Here is an 11,344-nt window from a genome sequence, read left to right as displayed (position 1 = left end):
GTGTTTCCTTGTTCAATACTTAATAATGCTGACAATGAATCACTACATATTAGTACTTTTGAGATTCTGCTGTCTTCCACCCATTCTAGAGCCAGCAGTATGGCATATAACAACTGCATATATACCCAGAAGATTTGACGTTCTTTTCGCAATCTTTATATTTAACTCCGGAATTACCGCTGCTACACAAGTTGCTTCAGTTTTAGGATCTTTTGACCCATCTGTATACACCTGTATGACCTTTAATATCCCTGCATCTGTCCACTGACAAAAAGGCGAAATTACTTAAACATGATTTATCGAGACAGAGAAATTAATGTATGATGACCCATCATGGCAGACAGAATCCGAGGGGTGACAGAATTTAGGACAGGACCCCTTTGAGTCTGTAAAGTGGTGGTGGTTATGAAGATGGAAACTGAAGCTTGGCTCTAACTGAGGTGTCTGTGAGGTGGTTTGCGAGAAAAGTACTAAGGTGGAAAGCAGAATGCACATTAACAATAAAACAACGGAATGAGGTTTTCAAAACATAAGGAACGGTAAAAGGGAATATTGGAGAAAATATTGTGAATTACTGGGTAAAAATACACCATTAGACAGGGTTTGGTTTACAATTAAACCAAAGTCCAATAATGCAAAAGGTTATCACTTCCCAGCAATGATAGATAATGAAAATATTACAATAGATAAATAAATATGAATTATTAGCAAAATCATTTGCAAAAGTGGATACTACAGAGAACTTTTATAATAAAGAAAAAGAAGGACGGGAAACAACATCACAGAGAAATATCAAAATACTTCACGATCAAGAAAATAATGAGGATATAATTAATGTACATTTTTCTTTTTTTGTGTTAAACAAGGCATTAAAGAAATCTGGAAAAACTATCCATGGTAAAGATCAAATCATTTTTTGCATACTAAACAATCTGAGTGATGTAAGTTAGGAAATATTGATAGTGTTATATAACAAGATATGGGAAGAAAGAAAACTACCAAATAAATGGAAAGAATAATTAAAAACATGCTACAGGTTATTGTGATTATTGCAGACAAATGTTCAATGTTCTTATTCCTCTATGAATAAAACGTCAAGAATTGCTCCTTGTGCTAGCTTCAGCTAGCTGTTTATTTTTTTACAGATTACTGCCTTACAGTTAATCTTAGAAAATCTGCCATCTGCCTAGTCCTTCAGGTGTTCTATGATTTGTTTTTATGCAAAAATGCCATGCTGTCACACTGTCTGGTCTTAAGAATCAGTTTGCATGGTTCAGTAGGTTTGCGTGGTGCGTTTAGATACACCTTGTAAACTCAGCAATCTTCAGTGATGAAGAAGGTCGTTGAGATATATTTATATTTCAGATTTTTCTTTATTAAAATAAATAACTTATGTTTTCTTCTATACGGGCACATTTATATATTTCAGGAATAACATATGCAAGTTGTTATCAACAAACTTCATATTCTTGATCATTCTTGAGCCGACATATTATACTTAAGTCATATCCATTATATATGACTTGGAATATAATTTGATGAAAGGAAATCTATTAAATTTTTATCAACAGGCCCCATAATATTCTCAGCGACCGTGGCTCAGGGGGTTGGGAAGCGCATCTGTAACCGGAAGGTCGCCGCTTCGATCCCTGGGCTCTCTGTCCTGGTTGTTGTGTCCTTGGGCAAGACACTTTACCCTACCAGAGGGGCCGATGGCGCAATATGGCAGCCTCGCTTCTGTCAGTCTGCCGCAGGGCAGCTTGCCTCCACCAGTGTGTGAATGTGAGAGCGAATGGGGGCTGTAGCTCAGGTGGCAGAGCAGGTCAGCCACTAATCTGAAGGTCGGTGGTTCGATCCCAGGCTGCATGCCAAATATCCTTGGGCAAGATACTAACCCCATGTTTGCCTACTGGTGGTGGTCAGAGGGCCCGGTGGCGCCGGTGTCCGGCAGCCTCGCCTCTGTCAGTGCGCCCCAGGGCAGCTGTGGCTACACTGTAGCTTGCTATCGCAAATGGGTGAATGACTGAATGTAGTGTAAAGCGCTTTGGGGTCCTTAATGACTAGAAAAGCGCTATACAAATGCAGGCCATTTACCAATGAATAGTGGCATTGAAAAGCGCTATATAAAGCCAATCCATTATTATTATATAACAGGTTGCGGTGCTTTAGGGATCATTTGCAAATTCTAAGTAAAATCAATAGATACTAAAGTTATTCCTTTTTCCTTTTCCTAATAAATCATTAGTGTTGATTTGATATCCTGAGCTAAATCATCTCAGAATATCAAATAAAATAGCCATACTAGCCATACTTGCATGCCAAATCATAAAAAATGTATAAAAAAATAAATAAAATCGCAATTACCTATAAAGCAAGACATGTAATTTGTCTGATAAATTCTCCAAAAGGCAGATACTAGCAGATACAGGTATCCCCCTCCTGTTGGTCAAAGTCACTGCACCCCTGAACTTTAAACTAGTGAGTTAGAAAACGAAATCACATACAGTTGTCATGAAGGGAGATGTTCATTTAAATAGAATTGATGCATGTGGCTTCATTAAACAGATTTTTATATTAAACACATTTTTACACCTTGGTTTAAAAACAGTTTGGACCTCTACTGTACTTTGACACTTAATTACTAATTAGCAAATGTGTGCCTGTGCTTTTTCACTAAGCAGTCTATTGTGTTTTCTGTGTGTGTTTAATAAGCCATGAGCTGGTGTGGGTGACATTCAGTTGACAAATTGCACAAACTGCGCGCTGAATCATTTTACAGCAAAGAGTCTGCGAAATGATTCCATTAAGTCTTCCTGTAGAAACGGAAAAGTATCCCAGCCTCAATGTTTCTGGATTGTCCTTTGAATTTTAATTTTGATTAATAAAAAGGTTGAACACACAATACAGAAAGACTGAAAGCAACACAGGAATGTCTATAAGAGGAAAAGCACTGCAGCATAATATAGTATTAAAAGTATGTGCTGTAAGTGCTTTGGTCTGTAAGCCTGGAAAAGACCTAATGTCTTTATAAGGTTTAGCCCATTTGAAGTCAGGAAAGATAAAAATGCAGAATGTGTAAGTGAAAATCTAATGCTTCTCATTAAATTTAAAAGAACCTTGTAGTGGTGTTGAACAGTCTGACAGTAACGAATAAATGTAAAAATAGAATTTTACCACTCCCCTAATGCCCGTGTACAGCAGTCTGAGGGATCTTCCAGGAATGGTAATGCAGTTTTCCAGAGATCTGATTGATTAGTAGACAGTGATTTCATACCTGCTGATCTAACCATTCACAGCATAACCATGGCATGGTAATCATGGTTATCATAGCAATCTAAGAAGTGACCTTCATAGTACTGAAATTATGTGGATAAGATGAAATCCTGCTTCGTAGTACTGGGCAAACACCAGATATAACTTTTCCCTACTCTTTATGCCAGGTGTATTGATTTTAGTGTAACAAGAAATCCTAAACCAAAGCCAGCACAGAAAAAGTCCTCCAAACTTCTGCTCAGTGGTGATGGGAGAAAAGTTTTTGAAGGCAGAGAACTGAGAGAATGTGTTGTCACCCAGCACTGAAGATGAGAACACAAAATCCCATCTCTACAGTTTTTGTTCTGATGCTTTATTATGAATTGTATTTTCTATAAATAAGCACAATGTTTCCAACCTTTTGGAGCCACGGCACATATTTCACATTAGAAAAAAATCACACAGCACACCACCAAACAGAAAGGTCACAAAAAGCATATTGATAATTTTTCCCCGTGCACCAGGCATAGTGAAATTTGCTCAGTTTGTCCCCCTCGGATTCTGTCTGCCATGAATGGTTTAGCCCATTTGAAGTCAGGAAAGATACATTAATACTCTCTCAAGTTTTTCAGGCTTTATCATCACATGGTAGTGTGCCACAATAGGTTTTAAGGCATTTTCGGAAAGGAATGTTGGGGAGGATAGATTGCATGCCTGAATGCCCTCCATTATTTTCTGTCCTGCCCCTGAAAATCTGTCTGCTAGCTCCTGCAACATTCGGTCCAAACAAGGAAAGAATATCTCGCACCTAAACTGTTAAGTCTAATTGTTGAATGTTGCCATTGTGTTTCTTAAATTTGTACAGTCTTAGTTCAAGCAGTAGGATCAAAGCCATTCCTTTGGCTTTGACCACCTCTCCAACCACTCTGTGCTGGGGGAGGTTTTATTGTAGATACATCCTATCTGAAAGATCTGTTTCATTTGATGTAAGCTTCCTGGGTTTATGACCCTTTGGTCAGCAGGAGGTCTGACACACACACACACACACACACACACACACACACACACACACACACACACACACACACACACACACACACACTCTTACTTAAATTACAGAAGTTCACACATCTTAGGACCATGTGGGTGTGGTTTTGTTCTGACGTGTTTTGTGTGAACTGTCTCCCAATAAAAGGTAGCAGGAGGAGGTCAGATCTGGAGGTCATTTTCGTGCTGGACACAGACGAGGCCTCCCTTGCGCAAATAATCGATCGATCGACTGTCTTGTTTTCTTCATGATGAATAAGTCTCTAGAATTAGCGGGGTTTGTGGAAACACAGACCCAACATTTATTTGGTCCTTCGAGCCAGAGTCTAACACATCGCATCCACCGAGGAGAGGGAGAGGACGCCACCGCAACGTCTGGGATGATTGACGTAAAGCCCTGGTGTTTCACTTTGCTTTGTTACCAGGCCGGGAAGTTTGCGCCTGACCTCCCCTCGGGATGGATGACGATTGACGGGATCCAGAGACTCTTCCCATGAATGTAAACAAACAGTGAGTACAGAAGGCCTTAGAGAGCGGCTACGTGCCCGTGCGTTAAAGCAGGTACGTGAGCGCGCAAGCTGTGCGTGTAGACGCAAGCTGCCTGGTTTCTCCGCCAGTGTTTTTGTTTTTGTTTTAATCTTTTTGATTTATTTAAGGAGGGTTAAGTCGGTTTCTCCACCGAAGGAGGTTTAAAGAGGTTTCTCCACCGAATAGAAGGAGGGTAAGGACGGTTTCTCCACCGAAAGGAGGATAGAGCTGTATAAAATAAAAAGGGACTCCGCAGTTAAGGGCATTGAGTGAATGGTTTCTCCACCAATGTTAAGGAGGAAAGAGCTCGCCGCGGTAAGGGGGATTATAGGCCTTAAAAAGAGTGTGAATGAGCGTATGCGTGTGTGAGTGCCAGTAAGTGAACGCAGCAGCACAGAAGGAAACCTAAAGCGGTGTTAACGTAATTCTGTGACCTGTTGTGTACACGTAGCCTGGGTTTTGGAGTAAGGTGTTACCTGCTGTAAACTTAAAAGAATTGTCATAATGGGGAATAAAATATGTAAGTCTGCCTTAGAAGGGGATGTAAAATTTATGGAGAAATTTTTACCGGGCAGCACGCAGTATGTAGGTTGTTGGCGTGAGAAATATGGATTTGAAGGGACATTAGTGGAAGTTATGTGTAAAATGCTTGTAGAAAGAATAGCTGTAAGTGTAGCAGGTAAAACGGGGAAAGCGAAGCAGGGGAAGGAATTGCAGTTAGCAGTTGCTAAGTTGTGGCTGGAGCAGGCTCAAAAGAGAAGAGAAGCACAGAATGTTAAAAGAGCAATATTGCAAGCAGTAGTTGTGAAACCTGAGGATGAAACCACAGCTCAATCCACTGCAACTACTCTAGAACAACACCGTAGACAAGCATTATGAAGAGCAAGAATGTTAGCAGAAAGAAGAGCCAGAGAAGAGCGTGAGAGAGGCAGAGGTGGAGGAGAAATTAAAGGCTGAGTATGGGGAGGCATTAGGAGAAGCATTGAGTCCAAGACAGACTAGGCAGGGTAGGAAACAGAAAGTAAAGTTAGTGAACACAAACGTTACAACCACATATCCATCCCTGACACAACACAAAAAAAACATATTTCTGTCCCAGAGTGTGAAGATGAAGAAAGTTTTGCTCCTAATCCATTCCGTGAGTGTGAGCATGTTTGACGTCACGGTGTGTGTGAAAAGGTATCCAGCTGGGGCAGACATGATTCTGCAGGTCACCTCCCCAGTGGACGAAAAGAAATAAAATAGTTGTGTGGATGAATGATAGCATGAAGAGTGTTTGGTGTTTCTCAGTCTGAAACAGCTGTAATGCTACTTTCTGTTTTGGAGAAAAGTACAGTTTAAAAAAAAACAGAGAGAGATGTGTGATGAGAATAATGAAAGTGTGATGAGAGAGGAAAACAAAAACATACAGAAAATGCATTAACTATACTAACCCTACATGCATATACACATACAATGATACTCATGAAGACCAGACAGCATCTTAAGCATGAGATTCTGTTTGTCATCTTGTCCAAGTCACTAGTAAGATGAAAGTGATACATAGACTAGTGGACTGAATATTATAGGAGGACAGATGGTTGCATCATAGAGGAGAAAACAGAATGCTGATGAGAGGTCTTAAATGAGTGAGCTGAGTGAGCTGATTGTGAGTTTCTGGTGTGTGAAGAAGTTTTACCATGGCACACATTTAGTTACATGAGAAGAAACTTATTATGTGACGAGACAACAGGGTTATGTTGTATGTTGTGTGTATGGCTGATTTGGATGAATGTTTGAGATTAAACTGGCTGTTTATTTGTCTTTTGTTATTAAGTTGAGCCTGCCAATTGGGTTGTTACGATTTATCCCCCTGGCATGAAGAACACGTGTCATGACTTAAACAAGGCCTTTCTTTCCTTTGCTTTCCTTTATTTTCTTTCTTTTATTTTGTTACTTTCATGGTGCACTGAAAGTTTTGGTTGATGATCTTCGTTTGAGCAGATCTGCACGATTAGAACCGAAGCGTCGAGAAAACTGTTGCAAAGTGAGCTTCTCCAAAATTAAAATGGGCTCAGGAGAAAGCCACTTATTTGGGACAATTAGGAAACAAGTTCCTGTCCAAAAGGATTCAACGAGGAAATCCAGTCTAAATTATTTTTCTTTTTGAAATGACTTTTTTTGCTGAGCGTGGAAACGAATGCGACGATAATTCCACAATTAGCAAAAGAAGGAATCACTGAGTGAATGAGTGAGAATTTTTAAATAAATGGGGAACTGATTTACTGACAAAAGCTGACAAGACTGACTGACTTAACACCATTGTGTGAAGTTAACCCCCACCTGACAAAGGTGTGGATGTATCTCTGTGTGTGTCTCTGTTGCAGGAGCAGAAGGAGACCACAGGAGGAAATTTGGGTCACATGACTATATGAACTCTGAAAATTTAACCTTTTTAGTTTAAATTTTCTGTGTCTGTGAATTTACCAGGTACCATTCACTACCTTGTGTTGTTCACAGAGATTACTGTGAGAAAGAGTGTATACACCTGCGCAGCGCTAACATTTACATTTCTTTTTACAGCAGATGGTTAATCATGTGATTCGATCATGTGATTTACAGCAGGACACAACTTAATGATGTTTTTCTACCACAGGATTACTGAGATTTTGTATGAAGAAAACTGTAGTTACAGGCTATATGTTGATGATGAAATTACACTGTTGTTGAGAGAATGTTGGAGAGAATGTGAATGTTAAAGGGAGAAATTAATACAGTTTGAGACATACTGTGATGAGACAATTGTTACTTTTTCCACAGCGAGTGTTAACTTTATGACTTTTCACAGCTTCTCTAGAATCTGGATGGCCGACACCTGACAACCAGGACGAACCGTGTGTTTGGCTAATGTTTGTTTTTCTTTAAGAGTGCTTATAAAGGATTCAGCACAGACAGACAAGTGACAATTGAACAAATGTGCAGTTACAAAATAGTTACATGGGGCTCATTATCTGACCACACTGTTGGGCTCATGGTGAGTGACAAACTTAAGGGACGTCACTGATTACAATGTGGAATGACGTTGAGATGTTAAATAATTTGGAACAAATTATGGGAAAAAGTAGGAGTTTAATGAGTTTAGAATAAACCTGCAATGATCCTTGTCTCTGTGACGCTGAATACTTTATTACACTTATGATCTATAGTTGGTTGCAAATGTGAAGTTGTTTTAACTTTAAGACTTTTTCTTCTAGGATACAGGCTCTGGGTGGAGCTGGGAGTTAAACAAGCAAAACATTTAATTGCTGATTAATGTTTTTACACAGGGTTACAGGTTGGAGTATGGGTGCTCCAAGTGGGAAACCCTGGAGATTGTTTTAGGGAGACTGTGCAACATACTTGTACATGTCTCATTGGGGAGTTGACACATGGCGAAAGCCGTGTGGTGAGAGGAGTGTCATTTTTTAATTTGTAGATGTTGTGAGGTGCCATGACGAGAAGGAGTGACTCAGAGGATCGTCCACAAGATGGAAGCTGAGGCCTGTAGAGAGTCGTCAGGACTTCAGCACAGAGAGCTGTGTTACTGGGCTTCCAAAGGATTGTCACGAGGAGATTTTGAACAGCAAATCTTAAATAAGATGAAAGAGTTTTGACGTTGAGGAAGACAACTAAGGTGTACGACGTGCTCTGCTTTAAAATCTTGAGCAGCATTGGAAAATGGAACCTGAGGGAGCGTGCCAAGCTCCAAAAGTGACAGCGCAGAGGAGGTCCAGCGATGGACTTGTGGTTCTGTGAACAGCACAAATGCTAGGTGACTGTAAAATAACTAACAGCACTTTTTCCACAAGTGAAGCCAGTAACTTACTATCCTAAAAGATTAGCTTTAGTTGCTCGTGCTTTACCTCCATGCGTGAGATCAGTATGTGCAGCAGCTTAAGCTGTACAATGTTTCAGGAAATAGTTTATTTCACCTTTTGACACTGTTAGCTCCACACGAGGTAGATGTTTACTACTGCAGACTAAACTTACATTTCTGTCACCTACAAGACTCTTGTCTTTAATGTTACTGTTACTCTCACAACCATACATATTACCATAAAGTGGTGCACAATTCTGAATCTGTTAAACCCTTTTTGCCAACGAAGGAAGAGGGCACTTCTCATGAGTGTAGAGAGCGTGAGGAGAAGAAGTGTAAGCCGAGGGATGACTGAACAGATGTGCCACTCGTTGAGGGAAAGGTTTGGTTTGTTGATGATTTGAGTTTTACAATAGCAGAGGGACAGACTAGAACACGTTTTACTGTAGCAGACAGTGAGAAAGTTATCTGTGCAGGACAACTAGCATGTTTCATATTTACTTGAGCAGTAGAGATGCTAGCTTTAACGGAAGCATGTACAGCTGCAGAGAGACAATATACACTGATAGCCAGTATGTATTTGCTACTGTACATTTCTTTGTAGTGCAGTGAGTGAGACGAGGTGTGACAACCTCTGCAGGGAAACCTGTAGAACACACCAAACTCTTGCAAAATCTGCTGGAGGCAGTGTTATTAACCAGTGGAATTGCCGTTTGCGAATGTGCAGCACACATGTGAGGGAAAGATCCTGTCATGGTCCCGGGCCATGTGGGCCCGGTATTCTCAGTTTTTGTATGTTTTGTATTTCATCCCCTAGTCATGCCTTGGTTCCTAGGTTCTTCTGTTAAGATGTTCCTTATTTGGTTACCTCCTGTGTGCCCCTGTGTAACTGTGAGCCCTCGTGTTTTATTCCATGTCTTCCTCAGCCCGTTATGTCTGTGTTTTCCCCGTGCTCTCTCTCCTCCTGTTTGAACCTCTGTACTTCCTGTTTGACTCGTCAGTGTTTGACCCGTCAGTGTTATGTTCACCCCGCCCTGTCTCGTTATGGTTATCTGTGTCAGCTGTGTTCCCCGTGTGTTCCCTGTGTGTTCCCACTTTCCTCGTTAACCCTCTGTGTATTTCTGTCTGCGTCTCCCTCTGTTCGGCGTCGCGTTCTCCCTCATGTTGTGTGGATCTTCCTGTGTCTACCTGCGAGTGTTAGTTTACTTTTCCCCAGTTTAGTTTTGTATTTCCTGTGTTCTGCCGTGCCAGCATTAAAGCTGTGTTTCTCGAGTTCATCCCCGTGTCTGTGAGTTTTGCATTTGGGTCCTCTTCCTGCCTGCCACACAGCGATCCATGACAGATCCAGTTACATTAGGGAAAGTTTTTGCAGATAAGATCACAAAAGAGGCAGCTGTAGTTAAACATGGTGTTCACATTTTAGCAGTGCAACATCAACAGACATATAGGGCCACTCACCTACTGCAGGAAAACAGTTGTGACTTACAGAAGGAGCGAGCTTGCAGGATGGTGTTTATTATCTGTGTGATAAACCAATATTGCCTAATAATTTGTATAAGACTGCTGCTATTTTGAGCCATGGGCTATACTATGTCCCAACAGGAGGGAGATGAGCAGTAGTTTATACTCACTCTAGGATTATTACCGTATTTCCCGGACTACAAAGCGCACCTGAATATTAGCCGCACAAGCTAAAATCAGGGGAAAATCCTGTTTTGTACATACAGTAGCTGCACCTGACTAAAAGCCGCAGGTGTTTCAATGTTGACTTATCATATGTAAGAGAATATGCACAAAGCGAATTGTCAGGAAAGAGATGGCTGTTTGGAGACACACCCCTTTTATTAATATTTTGAAAAACAAGTTATGGGTACATATTTGCACAACTTTTTTGGTATATGTACAAGTAGCAGTAATTACAAGTACAAAACATGTACTGTGCTTCATAAATGAGTAACAAATGTAGTACATAACAATAACCTACAGCACACCAGAAAAATAGATTCGGACTACCTTTTAGGCTCAGGTGCAGTGACACGGCTTTAACAAGAAGAAAAGTCAGTCATTCACCATCTTCCTGCGCACTAAAACCACCAAAGTCCTCTTCTCCAGTGTCGGAAACGAACAGGCTCAGGATGGCTACGTCATCCACTCTCAGCTTCTCTCCTTCGTTGTCAGTGTCAGAGTCGAACACCCTCAGAAGGGCCGTGGCGGTGTCCTCCTCTCCATCATGCAGCAGTCCAGCCCTTCGAAATCCGTTGGTGATCATGGATGTTTTCACACTTTTCCACGCTGTCAGATTCCACCGGTGGAGTTGAGCATAACTTGCTTTTCGCAAGTTTATTGCCGCTTGTCATCCACGCCTCCGGCTGAACGTGTAGCGCTACTTTGAAGTTTGTTTTTCGCGCTACTTGTACGGCACTATGTTGCCTGGCGGATGGACACGTGACCAACATACCACTCTTGAACTGTTTTATTTTATCTGTTTTATTTTATCTGTTTTATTTTATCTGTTTATTACCGTCTCTGTGATCTGTGCCTATAAAAAATGCCAAGCCACTGTGCATGGTGTGAGTTGTTCTCAGCAGCTCACCCCTGTACACGTTTAGCAAAGAAAGTAACTTTGTCTCATTGTGTCTTTATTTCTCCTGGGTTTTTTGCAGAGTTTTCTCCCAACAAATA

This window comes from Mchenga conophoros, linkage group LG3 (genome assembly GCF_057382185.1).
Source record: "Mchenga conophoros isolate Kocher_MC1m ecotype Shallow Benthic linkage group LG3, M_conophoros_male_GT1.1, whole genome shotgun sequence".
Taxonomy (NCBI): Eukaryota; Metazoa; Chordata; class Actinopteri; order Cichliformes; family Cichlidae; genus Mchenga; species Mchenga conophoros.
The sequence above is the reverse complement of the archived record's forward strand: the minus strand, read 5'-3'. Positions refer to the sequence as shown.